This window comes from Lithobates pipiens, unplaced genomic scaffold (assembly GCF_037356315.1).
Source record: "Lithobates pipiens isolate NorthernLeopardFrog02 unplaced genomic scaffold, aLitPip1_a1.2 Scaffold_8, whole genome shotgun sequence".
Classification (NCBI taxonomy): Eukaryota; Metazoa; Chordata; class Amphibia; order Anura; family Ranidae; genus Lithobates; species Lithobates pipiens.
In genome coordinates this window covers 387,278,666-387,291,472 of record NW_027507903.1, presented here as the reverse complement: position 1 = coordinate 387,291,472, position 12,807 = coordinate 387,278,666, and positions in this window count along the sequence as shown.

The window sequence follows — 12,807 nt, the reverse complement described above, 5'->3', positions numbered from 1 at the left end:
AACTACTGCAGATGCCTGTATGAGAGAACAAGAACAAAAAAGGGTAGATACAGGTGTACAACACCCACTAACTACTGCAGATGCCTGTACAAGAGAACACCAGCAATAAAGTGTATATACAGGTGTATACTGTGCTGTGCTGGAGGCACACAACAGCCACTAACTCCTGCAGATGCCTGTATGAGTGAACACCAGCAATAAAGGGTAGATACAGGAGTATACTATGTTGTGCTGTAGGCACACAACACCCACTAACTCCTGCAGATGCCTGTACAAGAGAACATCAGTAATAAAGTGTATATTCAGGTGTATACTGTGCTGTGCTGGAGGCACACAGCACCCACTAACTCCTGCAGATGGCTGTATGAGAGAACGCCAGCAATAAAGGGTAGATACAGGGGTATCCTGTACTGTAGGCACACAACACCCACTAACTCCTGCAGATGCCTGTATGAGAGAACACCAGCAATAAAGGGTAGATACAGGTGTACTATGCTATGATGTAGGCACACAACACCCACTAACTCCTGCAGATGCCTGTATGAGAGAACACCACCAATAAAGGGTAGATACAGGAGTATACTGTCCCGGAGGCACACAGCACCCACTAACTACTGCAGATGCCTTTATGAGAGAACACCAGCAATAAAGGGTAGATACAGGTGTATACTATGTTGCGCTGTAGGCACACAACACCCACTAACTCCTGCAGATGCCTGTACAAGAAAACACCAGCAATAGAGTGTAGATACAGGTGTATACTGTGCTGTGCTGTAAGCACACAACACCCACTAACTCCTGGAGATGTCTGTATGACAGAACACCAGCAATAAAGGGTAGACACAGGTGTATACAGTGCTGTGATGCCTTTACAAGAGAACACCATCAATAAATGGTAAAGGCAGGTGTATACTGTGCTGGAGGCACACAACACCCACTAACTCCTGCAGATGCCTGTATTAGAGAACACCAGCAATAAAGGGTAGAAACAGGTGTATACTGTGCTGGAGGCACACAACACCCACTAACTACTGCAGATGCCGGTATGAGAGAACACCAGCAATAAAGGGTAGATACAGGTGCATACTGTGCTGTGCTGTAGGCACACAACACCCACTAACTCCTGCAGATGCCTGTATGAGAGAACACCAGCAATAAAGGGTAGATACACGTGTATACTGTGCCAGTGGCACACAACACCCACTAACTACTGCAGATGCCTGTATGAGAGAACACCAGCAATAAAGGATAGATACAGGTGTATACTGTGCCGGAGGCACGCAACACCCACTAACTACTGCAGATCTCTTTATGAGAGAACATCAGCAATAAAGGGTAGATACAGCTGTATACTGTGCCAGAGGCACACAACACCCACTAACTACTGCAGATGCCTTTATGAGAGAACACCAGCAATAAAGGGTAGATACAGGAGTATACTATGCTGTGCTGTAGGCACACAACACCCACTAACTCTTGCAGATGCCTGTACAAGAGAACACCATCAATAAAGGGTAGATACAGGTGTATACTATGCTGTAGGCACACAACACCCACTAACTCCTGCAGATGCCTGTATGAGAGAAAGCCAGCAATAAAGGGTAGATACAGGTGTGTGCTGTGTTGTGATGTGCTTTAGGCACACAACACCCACAAACTCCTTCAGATGCCTATATGAGAGAATACCAGCAATAAAGGGTAGATACAGGTGTATGCTGTCTTGTAGGCACTCAAACACCCACTAACTCCTGCGGATGCTGGTATGAGAGAACACCAGCAATAAAGGGTAGATACAGGTGTATACTATACTGTGCTGTAGGCACACAACACTCACTAACTCCTGCAGATGCCTGTACAAGAGAACACTATCAATAAAGGGTAGATACAGGTGTATACTATGCTGTAGGCACACAACACCCAATAACTCCTGCAGCTGCCTGTATGAGAGAATGCCAGCAATAAAGGGTAGATACAGGTGTGTGCTGTGTTGTGATGTGCTTTAGGCACACAACACCAACTAACTCCTGCAGATGCCTGTATAAGAGAATATCAGCAATAAAGGGTAGATACACGTCTATACTGTGCCAGAGGCACACAATACCCACTAACTCCTACAGATGCCTGTATGAGAGAACACCAGCAATAAAGGGTAGATACACGTGTATACTGTGCCAGAGGCACACAACACCCACTAACTACTGCAGATGCCTGTATGAGAGCACACCAGCAATAAAGGATAGATACAGGTGTATACTGTGCCGGAGCCACACAACACCCACTAACTACTGCAGATGCCTTTATGAGAGAACACCAGCAATAAAGGGTAAATACAGGAGTATACTATGCTGTGATGTAGGGACTCAACACCCACTAAGTCCTGCAGATGCCTGTATTAGAGAACACCAGCAATAAAGTGTAGATACAGGTGTATACTGTGCTGTGCTGTAAGCACACAACACCCACTAACTCCGGCAGATGTCTGTATGAGAGAACACCAGCAATAAAGGGTAGATACAGGTATATACTGTGCTGTCATGTAGGCACTCAACACCCACGAACTCCTGCAGATGCCTGTACAAGAGAACACCATCAATAAATGGTAGATACAGGTGTATACTGTACTGGAGGCACACAACACCCACTAACTCCTGCAGATGCCTGTATTAGAGAACACCAGCAATAAAGGGTAGAAACAGGTGTATACTGTGCTGGAGGCACACAACACCCACTATCTCCTGCAGATGGCTGTATGAGAGAACACCAGCAATAAAGGGTAGATACAGGGGTATCCTGTACTGTAGGCACACAACACCCACTAACTCCTGCAGATGCCTGTATGAGAGAACACCAGCAATAAAGGGTAGATACAGGTGTACTATGCTATGATGTAGGCACACAACACCCACTAACTCCTGCAGATGCCTGTATGAGAGAACACCACCAATAAAGGGTAGATACAGGTGTATACTGTGCTGTGCTGTAGGGACTCGACACCCACTAACTCCTGCAGATGGCTGTATGAGAGAACGCCAGCAATAAAGGGTAGAGACAGAGGTATACTATGCTGTAGGCACACAACACCCAATAACTCCTGCAGATGCCTGTATGAGAGAACACCAGCAATAAAGGGAAGATACACGTGTATACTGTGCTGTGCTGTAGGGACTCAACACCCACTAACTCCTGCAGATGGCTGTATGAGAGAACGCCAGCAATAAAGGGTAGAGACAGAGGTATACTATGCTGTAGGCACACAACACCCACTAACTACTGCAGATGCCTGTATGAGAGAACACCGGCAATAAAGGATAGATACAGGTGTATACTGTGCCGGAGGCACGCAACACCCACTAACTATTGCAGATGCCTTTATGAGAGAACACCAGCAGTAAAGGGTAGATACAGGTGTATACTGTGCCAGAGGCACACAACACCCACTAACTCCTGCAGATGCCTATATGAGAGAACACTAGCAATAAAGGTTAGATACAGGAGTATACTATGCTGTGCTGTAGGCACACAACACCCACTAACTCTTGCAGATGCCTGTACAAGAGAACACCATCAATAAAGGGTAGATACAGGTGTATACTCTGCTGTAGGCACACAACACCCACTAACTCCTGCAGATGCCTGTATGAGAGAAAGCCAGCAATAAAGGGTAGATACAGGTGTATGCTGTCTTGTAGGCACTCAAACACCCACTAACTCCTGCGGATGCTGGTATGAGAGAACACCAGCAATAAAGGGTAGATACAGGTGTATACTCTACTGTGCTGTAGGCACACAACACTCACTAACTCCTGCAGATGCCTGTACAAGAGAACACTATCAATAAAGGGTAGATACAGGTTTATACTATGCTGTAGGCACACAACACCCACTAACTCCTGCAGATGCCTGTATGAGAGAATGCCAGCAATAAAGGGTAGATACAGGTGTGTGCTGTGTTGTGATGTGCTTTAGGCACACAACACCAACTAACTCCTGCAGATGCCTGTATAAGAGAACACCATCAATAAGGGTAGATACAGGTGTATACTATGCTGTAGGCACACAACACCCACTAACTCCTACAGATGCCTGTATGAGAGAAAGCCAGCAATAAAGGGTAGATACAGGTGTGTGCTGTGTTGTGATGTGCTTTAGGCACACAACACCAACTAACTCCTGCAGATGCCTGTATAAGAGAACACCAGCAATATAAGGTAGATACAACTGTATACTGTGCTGGAGGCACACAACACCCACAAACTCCTTCAGATGCCTGTATGAGAGAATACCAGCAATAAAGGGTAGATACAGGTGTATGCTGTCTTGTAGGCACTCAAACACCCACTAACTCCTGCGGATGCTGGTATGAGAGAACACCAGCAATAAAGGGTAGATACAGGTGTATACTATACTGTGCTGTAGGCACACAACACTCACTAATTCCTGCAGATGCCTGTACAAGAGAACACTATCAATAAAGGGTAGATACAGGTGTATACTATGCTGTAGGCACACAACACCCAATAAATCCTGCAGATGCCTGTATGAGAGAATGCCAGCAATAAAGGGTAGATATAGGTGTGTGCTGTGTTGTGATGTGCTTTAGGCACACAACACCAACTAACTCCTGCAGATGCCTGTATAAGAGAATATCAGCAATAAAGGGTAGATACACGTGTATACTGTGCCAGAGGCACACAATACCCACTAACTCCTACAGATGCCTATATGAGAGAACACCAGCAATAAAGGGTAGATACACGTGTATACTGTGCCAGAGGCACACAACACCCACTAACTACTGCAGATGCCTGTATGAGAGAACACCAGCAATAAAGGAGAGATACAGGTGTATACTGTGCCGGAGGCACACAACACCCACTAACTACTGCAGATGCCTTTATGAGAGAACACCAGCAATAAAGGGTAAATACAGGAGTATACTATGCTGTGATGTAGGGACTCAACACCCACTAACTCCTGCAGATGCCTGTATTAGAGAACACCAGCAATAAAGTGTAGATACAGGTGTATACTGTGCTGTGCTGTAAGCACACAACACCCACTAACTCCTGCAGATGTCTGTATGAGAGAACACCAGCAATAAAGGGTAGATACATGTATATACTGTGCTGTGATGTAGGCACTCAACACCCACGAACTCCTGCAGATGCCTGTACAAGAGAACACCATCAATAAATGGTAGATACAGGTGTATACTGTGCTGGAGGCACACAACACCCACTAACTCCTGCAGATGCCTGTATTAGAGAACACCAGCAATAAAGGGTAGAAACAGGTGTATACTGTGCTGGATGCACACAACACCCACTAACTCCTGCAGATGGCTGTATGAGAGAACACCAGCAATAAAGGGTAGATACAGGGGTATCCTGTACTGTAGGCACACAACACCCACTAACTCCTGCAGATGCCTGTATGAGAGAACACCAGCAATAAAGGGTAGATACAGGTGTACTATGCTATGATGTAGGCACACAACACCCACTAACTCCTGCAGATGCCTGTATGAGAGAACACCAGCAATAAAGGGTAGTTACAGGTGTATACTGTGCCAGAGGTACACAACACCAACTAACTACTGCAGATGCCTTTATGAGAGAACACCAGCAATAAAGGGTAGATACAGGAGTATACTATGCTGTGCTGTAGGCACACAACACCCACTAACTCTTGCAGATGCCTGTACAAGAGAACACCATCAATAAAGGGTAGATACAGGTGTATACTATGCTGTAGGCACACAACACCCACTAACTCCTGCAGATGCCTGTATGAGAGAAAACCAGCAATAAAGGGTAGATACAGGTGTGTGCTGTGTTGTGATGTGCTTTAGGCACACAACACCAACTAACTCCTCCAGATGCCTGTATAAGAGAATATCAGCAATAAAGGGTAGATACACGTGTATACTGTGCCAGAGGCACACAATACCCACTAACTCCTGCAGATGCCTATATGAGAGAACACCAGCAATAAAGGGTAGATACACGTGTATACTGTGCCAGAGGCACACAACACCCACTAACTACTGCAGATGCCTGTATGAGAGAACACCAGCAATAAAGGAGAGATACAGGTGTATACTGTGCCGGAGGCACACAACACCCACTAACTACTGCAGATGCCTTTATGAGAGAACACCAGCAATGAAGGGTAAATACAGGAGTATACTATGCTGTGATGTAGGGACTTAACACCCACTAACTCCTGCAGATGCCTGTATTAGAGAACACCAGCAATAAAGTGTAGATACAGGTGTATACTGTGCTGTAAGCACACAACACCCACTAACTCCTGCAGATGTCTGTATGAGTGAACACCAGCAATAAAGGGTAGATACAGGTATATACTGTGCTGTGATGTAGGCACTCAGCACCCACGAACTCCTGCAGATGCCTGTACAAGAGAACACCATCAATAAATGGTAGATACAGGTGTATACTGTGCTGGAGGCACACAACACCCACTAACTCCTGCAGATGCCTGTATTAGAGAACACCAGCAATAAAGGGTAGAAACAGGTGTATACTGTGCTGGAGGCACACAACACCCACTAACTCCTGCAGATGGCTGTATGAGAGAACACCAGCAATAAAGGGTAGATACAGGGGTATCCTGTACTGTAGGCACACAACACCCACTAACTCCTGCAGATGCCTGTATGAGAGAACACCAGGAATAAAGGGTAGATACAGGTGTGCTATGCTATGATGTAGGCACACAACACCCACTAACTCCTGCAGATGCCTGTATGAGAGAACACCAGCAATAAAGGGTAGAAACAGGTGTATACTGTGCCAGAGGTACACAACACCAACTAACTACTGCAGATGCCTTCATGAGAGAACACCAGCAATAAAGGGTAGATACAGGAGTATACTATGCTGTGCTGTAGGCACACAACACCAACTAACTCCTCCAGATGCCTGTATAAGAGAACACCAGCAATAAAAGGTAGATACAACTGTATTCTGTGCTGGAGGCACACAACACCCACAAACTCCTTCAGATGCCTATATGAGAGAATACCAGCAATAAAGGGTAGATACAGGTGTATGCTGTCTTGTAGGCACTCAAACACCCACTAACTCCTGCGGATGCTGGTATGAGAGAACACCAGCAATAAAGGGTAGATACAGGTGTATACTATACTGTGCTGTAGGCACACAACACTCACTAACTCCTGCAGATGCCTGTACAAGAGAACACTATCAATAAAGGGTAGATACAGGTGTATACTATGCTGTAGGCACACAACACCCACTAACTCCTGCAGATGCCTGTATGAGAGAATGCCAGCAATAAAGGGTAGATACAGGTGTGTGCTGTGTTGTGATGTGCTTTAGGCACACAACACCCACTAACTCCTGCAGATGCCTGTATTAGAGAACACCAGCAATAAAGGGTAGATATAGGTGTATAATGTGCTGTGCTTTAGGCACACAACACCCACTAACTCCTGCAGATGCCTGTATGAGAGAACACCAGTAATAAAAGGTAGATACAGGTGTATACTTTGCTGGAGGCACACAACACCCACAATCTCCTGCAGATGCCTGTATGAGAGAACACCAGCAATAAAGGGTAGATACAGGTATATACTGTGCCAGAGGCACACAACACCCACTAACTACTGCAGATGCCTGTATGACAGAATGCCAGCAATAAAGGGTAGATACAGGTGTGTGCTGTGTTGTGATGTGCTTTAGGCACACAACACCCACTAACTCCTGCAGATGCCTGTATGAGAGAACACCAGCAATAAAGGGTAGATACGCGTGTATACTGTGCCAGAAGCACACAACACCCACTAACTACTGCAGATGCCTGTATGAGAGAACACCAGCAATAAAGGATAGATACAGGTGTATACTGTGCTGTGCTGTAGGGACTCAACACCCACTAACTCCTGCAGATGGCTGTATGAGAGAACGCCAGCAATAAAGGGTAGATACAGGGGTATACTGTGCTGTAGGCACACAACACCCACTAACTACTGCAGATGCCTGTACAAGAGAACACCAGAAATAAAGGGTAGATACAGGAGTATACTATGCTGTGCTGTAGGCACACAACATCCACTAACTCTTGCAGATGCCTGTATGAGAGAACACCAGCAATAAAGGGTAGATACAGGTGTATACTGTGCTGTGATGTAGGTACTAAACACCCACTAACTCCTGCAGATGCCTGTATGAGAGAACACCAGCAATAAAGGGTAGAAACAGGTGTATACTGTGCTGGAGGCACACAACACCCACTAACTCCTGCAGATGGCTGTTTGAGAGAACGCCAGCAATAAAGGGTAGATACAGGGGTACTATGCTATGATGGAGGCCCACAACACCCACTAACTCCTGCAGATGCCTGTATGAGAGAACGCCACCAATAAAGGGTAAATACAGGTGTATACTGTGCTGTGCTGTAGGGACTCAACACCCACTAACTCCTGCAGATGGCTGTATGAGAGAACGCCAGCAATAAAGGGTAGAGACAGAGGTATACTATGATGTAGTCACACAACACCCACTAACTACTGCAGATGCCTGTACAAGAGAACACCAGCAATAAAGGGTAGATACAGGAGTATACTGTGCCGGAGGCACACAGCACCCACTAACTACTGCAGATGCCTGTACAAGAAAACACCAGCAATAAAGTGTAGATACAGGTGTATACTGTGCTGTGCTGTAAGCACACAACACCCACTAACTCCTGGAGATGTCTGTATGACAGAACACCAGCAATAAAGGGTAGACACAGGTGTATACAGTGCTGTGATGTAGGCACTCAACACCCATGAACTCCTGCAGATGCCTTTACAAGAGAACACCATCAATAAATGGTAGATGCAGGTGTATACTGTGCTGGAGGCACACAACACCCACTAACTCCTGCAGATGCCTGTATTAGAGAACACCAGCAATAAAGGGTAGACACAGGTGTATACTGTGCTGGAGGCACACAACACCCATTATCTACTGCAGATGCCGGTATGAGAGAACACCAGCAATAAAGGGTAGATACAGGTGTATACTGTGCTGTGCTGTAGGCACACAACACCCACTAACTCCTGCAGATGCCTGTATGAGAGAACACCAGCAATAAAGGGTAGATACACGTGTATACTGTGCCAGAGGCACACAACACCCACTAACTACTGCAGATGCCTTTATGAGAGAACACCAGCAATAAAGGGTAGATACAGGTGTATACTGTGCCAGAGGCACACAACACCCACTAACTACTGCAGATGCCTTTATGAGAGAACACCAGCAATAAAGGGTACATACAGGAGTATACTATGCTGTGCTGTAGACACACAACACCCACTAACTCTTGCAGATGCCTGTACAAGAGAACACCATCAATAAAGGGTAGATACAGGTGTATACTATGCTGTAGGCACACAACACCCACTAACTCCTGCAGATGCCTGTATGAGAGAAAGCCAGCAATAAAGGGTAGATACAGGTGTGTGCTGTGTTGTGATGTGCTTTAGGCACACAACACCAACTAACTCCTGCAGATGCCTGTATAAGAGAACACCAGCAATAAATGGTAGATACAGGTGTATACTGTGCTGGAGGCACACAACACCCACTAACTCCTGCAGATGCCTCTATTAGAGAACACCAGCAATAAAGGGTAGAAACAGGTGTATACTGTGCTGGAGGCACACAACACCCACTAACTACTGCAGATGCCGGTATGAGAGAACACCAGCAATAAAGGATAGATACAGGTGTGTGCTGTGCTGTGCTGTGCTGTGCTGTAGGCACACAACACCCACTAACTCCTGCAGATGCCTGTATGAGAGAACACCAGCAATAAAGGGTAGATACAGGTGTATATTGTGCTGTAGTAACACATCACCCACTAACTCCTGCAGATGCCTGTATGAGAGAATGCCAGCAATAAAAGGTAGATACAGGTGTATACTGTGCTGTAGGCACACAACACCCACTAACTCCTGCAGATGCCTGTATGAGAGAACACCAGCAATAAAAGGTAGATACAGGTGTGTACTGTGCTGGAGGCATACAACACCCACAAACTCCTTCAGATGCCTGTATGAGAGAACACCAGCAATAAAGGGTAGATACAGGTGTATGCTGTCTTGTAGGCACTCAACACCCACTAACTCCTACAGATGCCGGTATGAGAGAACACCAGCAATAAAGGGCAGATACAGGTGTATACTGTGCTGTGCTGGAGGCACACAACACCCACTAACTCCTGCAGATGCCTGTATGAGAGAACACCAGCAATAAAGGGTAGATACAGGTGTATACTGTACTGTAGGCACACAACACCAACTAACTCCTGAATATGCCTCTATTAGAGAACACCAGCAATAAAGGGAAGATACAGGTGTATACTGTGCCAGAGGCACACAACACCCACTAACTACTGCAGTTGCCTTTATGAGAGAACACCAGCAATAAAGGGTAGATACAGGAGTATACTATGCTGTGCTGTAGGCACACAACACCCACTAACTCCTGCAGATGCCTGTACAGGAGAACACCATCAATAAAGGGTAGATACAGGTGTATACTATGCTGTGCTGTAGGCACACAACACCCACTAACTCCTGCAGATGCCTGTATGAGAGAACACCAGCAATAAAAGGTAGATACAGGTGTATAATGTGCTGGAGGCACACAACACCCACAAACTCCTTCAGATGCCTGTATGGGAGAATACCAGCAATAAAGGGTAGATACAGGTGTATACTATGCTGTGCTGTAAGCACACAACACCCACTAACTCCTGCAGATGTCTGTACAAGAGAACACCATCATAAATGGCAGATACAGGTGTATACTGTGCTGGAGGCACACAACACCCACAAACTCCTGCAGATGCCTGTATGAGAGAACACCAACAATAAAGGGTAGATACAGGTGTATACTGTGCCGGAGTCACACAACACCCACAAACTCCTTCAGATGCCTGTATGAGAGAATACCAGCAATAAAGGGTAGATACAGGTGTATGCTGTCTTGTAGGCACTCAACACCCACTAACTACTGCAGATGTCTTTATGAGAGAACACCAGCAATAAAGGGTAGATACAGGTGTATACTATTCTGCGCTGTAGGCACACAACATCCACTAACTCCTGCAGATGTCTGTACAAGAAAACACCAGCAATAAAGTGTAGATACAGGTGTATACTGTGCTGTGCTGTAAGCACACAACACCCACTAACTCCTGGAGATGTCTGTATGACAGAACACCAGCAATAAAGGGTAGACACAGGTGTATACAGTGCTGTGATGTAGGCACTCAACACCCATGAACTCCTGCAGATGCCTTTACAAGAGAACACCATCAATAAATGGTAGATGCAGGTGTATACTGTGCTGGAGGCACACAACACCCACTAACTCCTGCAGATGCCTGTATTAGAGAACACCAGCAATAAAGGGTAGACACAGGTGTATACTGTGCTGGAGGCACACAACACCCACTAACTACTGCAGATGCCGGTATGAGAGAACACCAGCAATAAAGGGTAGATACAGGTGTATACTGTGCTGTGCTGTAGGCACACAACACCCACTAACTCCTGCAGATGCCTTTATGAGAGAACACCAGCAATAAAGGGTAGATACACGTGTATACTGTGCCAGAGGCACACAACACCCACTAACTACTGCAGATGCCTTTATGAGAGAACACCAGCAATAAAGGGTAGATACAGGTGTATACTGTGCCAGAGGCACACAACACCCACTAACTACTGCAGATGCCTTTATGAGAGAACACCAGCAATAAAGGGTACATACAGGAGTATACTATGCTGTGCTGTAGGCACACAACACCCACTAACTCTTGCAGATGCCTGTACAAGAGAACACCATCAATAAAGGGTAGATACAGGTGTATACTATGCTGTAGGCACACAACAGCCACTAACTCCTGCAGATGCCTGTATGAGAGAAAGCCAGCAATAAAGGGTAGATACAGGTGTGTGCTGTGTTGTGATGTGCTTTAGGCACACAACACCAACTAACTCCTGCAGATGCCTGTATAAGAGAACACCAGCAATAAATGGTAGATACAGGTGTATACTGTGCTGGAGGCACACAACACCCACTAACTCCTGCAGATGCCTCTATTAGAGAACACCAGCAATAAAGGGTAGAAACAGGTGTATACTGTGCTGGAGGCACACAACACCCACTAACTCCTGCAGATGCCTGTATGAGAGAACACCAGCAATAAAGGGTAGATACAGGTGTATATTGTGCTGTAGTAACACATCACCCACTAACTCCTGCAGATGCCTGTATGAGAGAATGCCAGCAATAAAGGGTAGATACAGATGTATACTGTGCTGTGATGTAGGCACTCGACACCCACTAACTCCTGCAGATGCCTGTACAAGAGAACACCGGCAATAAAAGGTAGATACAGGTGTATACTGTGCTGTAGGCACACAACACCCACTAACTCCTGCAGATGCCTGTATGAGAGAACACCAGCACTAAAAGGTAGATACAGGTGTGTACTGTGCTGGAGGCATACAACACCCACAAACTCCTTCAGATGCCTGTATGAGAGAACACCAGCAATAAAGGGTAGATACAGGTGTATGCTGTCTTGTAGGCACTCAACACCCACTAACTCCTACAGATGCCGGTATGAGAGAACACCAGCAATAAAGGGCAGATACAGGTGTATACTGTGCTGTGCTGGAGGCACACAACACCCAATAACTCCTGCAGATGCCTGTATGAGAGAACACCAGCAATAAAGGGTAGATACAGGTGTATA